Here is a 3,009-nt window from a genome sequence, read left to right as displayed (position 1 = left end):
AAGTATTAAAAAGAGCTTCTGATTACACCTCCTAACTCCATTGGATCCTCAAACTGTCGTTCAAACCATCCTCAACTCCAACTCCAGTTTTTTTTTCTCCAGGCCTTTTTTCCATCTGACTTTGTCATTCTAATTAATGATGGACATAACAACTATCTCTACATCACTGGTCAAAAACCTCCACTTGAGCTGGATTTGGGTAAAGCGATGACAATATAAGGACACATGCAAGTATCTGACAATTTATTAAGTCACCATACCAACTTTGATGAGGCAGTATTGTATTGTTTAAAAAAAAGAAAACATGGATTTCTTTTCATTTCCTGGAAAGTTAATATTTTGGACATAGCATGGTTTCTGCCCGACAGCAGAGATATGTAAGTCTAACAACAATGAGCATACTTTATGGGTGGATGCACTGTCTATATAACATTATACATTAATGCATACTGTATTGTGTTTTTTTGTGATGGCTGTGGCAACAACAGCCTTTTCGGACATGGCTCTTACATGCTGCCTAAATTAATATTCAGTTAGGGGCTGTTGAGAGGCAAGCATGTATGAGGTGGATGCCAGCCTTTGTACATACCTCAACTCATCCACACACTCAACCCCCTTCTCAATCTTCTTGTGGCTATACAAAATGGGTGCATATAACCTTGGCTACAAACAATGACTCAAGATTTGTTGTCACGCCAAAGTGACTTGGGCCTTTCAGTTCCTCCAAGTGCTTCTGAAATGTTGCAGTTGTTTTTCCTATAAAAAAAAATAAAGCGGTTTGTCGTATCACAGCCCGTAAGGCACTGGCACAAAGCTTTCCCCAGCTTTTCACAGATTGTATTGATTGGCACAAACCCCTCTTTGCCTGTACAGAATGTCCTTTGTGCATTAGGGCAGAAGCTGAGCCATGCTGCAACTTGCATAATACAAGAGCTACACAATGGCGAAAGTGTCATCACACTGATGTCAGACCAGACTTGTTCTTCAATGCAGGTGTTTCATGTCAGACTTGTTTTTCAATGCAGGTGTTTCATGTCTACTGAGCGTTCTCTGGTTCCCAGAAACTTTTTATTCTTGTGTCCTTTGCTAGGCACTGCTCTATGTTGTTTTTGGTGTTGAGCATCTCAAAGGCAACACAACAAACCTTTTGCCACCTAACCTTTTCATAGGCAACGTTACCGGTAACAGTGCTTACAAGATCTTCAGGAACAGTAACTATCTAGTGGTTTTGGATTTCCTCCACAATTCAAAAAAGGTCACAAAAAAAATCACAAAGTCTGTCTCATCTTGACTGGTTCTAGAGCTCTTTCATGACATTCACATATTTTGTTGTCATTTGCTGTCATCAACCATCTTGTAAGAGCCACCTTCTTGCAGGAACTTGTACAATTTTGATTGCAGTTGACGAAGTGTTCTCATTTTGTCAACATAAATCGGATCCCATGAAAGAACTTTGTAGTGAAAAAATAAAATAAACACCAACAAACCCACGAACAGCATCAGATCATTACTCTGGATCGTATTCCTGAAGAGCTTGAAGAATTTCTTGGAACCAGAGAAAAAGAAAACGCTCTGTCACTTTTGTACCTGCTTTGTTCTATGATGATGGCAGGATGAGAAAAATGTCCAAAGCTCACTAAAGCATGAAGGTGGAGATGAATGTGACAAGTAAAGTTACTGTTCTCAAAAGGCTCCTTTTCACTGCTATCGGGAGAGCAGTTTCCATGGTTTTTGACCGGTAAGACCACTCAAACTCCAACAAGCAACAAGAGAGACAAAGCAGTGGAGCAATGGGAGATGGAGGACCAACACATGTGATCTCGGGGCACGGCACACATCTTGAGGAGTCATTGCTGTAGTCAGAGAGGTTACGCACTCATTTGTATGTCCACAAGCAGAATGAGAAAGTGGTTGATTTGAGTTATGCACTGGCAACCACTTCAGACATGCCTTCCTCTCAACTGCCCCTAACAGGAGAATCATTTATCCAACATGTAGCCTACTGTAAAAGCCAAGTACCAAACTGCTGTTTGGTGCCACAGACAAAACATTTTGCTTTGCAGTTCTGTGTGGAGAGGCTGCGGTTGACATCAGGCATCATGGAACCAGTTATGTATGAAAAGGCAGCACCACCTCAAAAAGTGTGAGATCTAAACATCTCCTGCTAAGGACAAACAACACAGTCAACAGAAACAATATCCTTGTCTTCATGCTGGCTTCCTGCTGTATGCTGGCAAGGATAAGGATAATTCCTTTTAACAGGTCGTTCATGAAAGTCCTTGCGGTCTTGTTTCCAATGAGAACCTGTGAGCAATTTGGGGTTAAGAGTCTTGCTCAGGGACAAATTTCATTTCATTGACACATATGCTGGCCTGACCGGGAATCGAACCTGCGGCAACCAGGGCCTCTGGCTCCTTAGGCGGACTCACTAACCACTCAGCTATGGCCGCCCCTTAAGTAAAACCCTAGAACTTAAGATGTTGGGTCGCATTGTATATCTATACTGTATATAATTGATGAGTCTATTTGGGATCCAATTTATGATTATTCAGTCAAATCTCTCAGTTAAACCATTTGGTAAATGTTGTGTCATAATGCCTGTTGGCTGATATTACAATCATACTGTTATTAGCATTATATAATCATACTGTTATTCAAAGAAAACATTGAAATATTTAGAAAGAGTGTATTTGAAATGATAAAGAAATATCTATTGAACCTGTTTGCATTAATGGTGCTGATCCTTTTTCTTTAATAATGGCAGACATATGCCATTGTTATGCCTATAATGTATCTGTGTTTAGATGTGTTGATGGTGAAATCTTTGCTTTATTGTATGCAAAAACTCTCTGTGAATAACCATACACATTTGGTGATTACTGATCATTATTTCCAGAGATACTTGTAATAAGGCAGACATTGTCCTTTTGGAGGAAACCTACATTTTCACACTTTTTTGTTTTGAGGAGGAACCAGAAATCAATCAAATAAACACACTGCATACAGCTG

This window comes from Gymnoscopelus microlampas, assembly GCF_963454915.1.
Source record: "Gymnoscopelus microlampas genome assembly, chromosome: 11".
NCBI lineage: Eukaryota > Metazoa > Chordata > Actinopteri > Myctophiformes > Myctophidae > Gymnoscopelus > Gymnoscopelus microlampas.
This window is presented reverse-complemented; position numbering follows the sequence as displayed.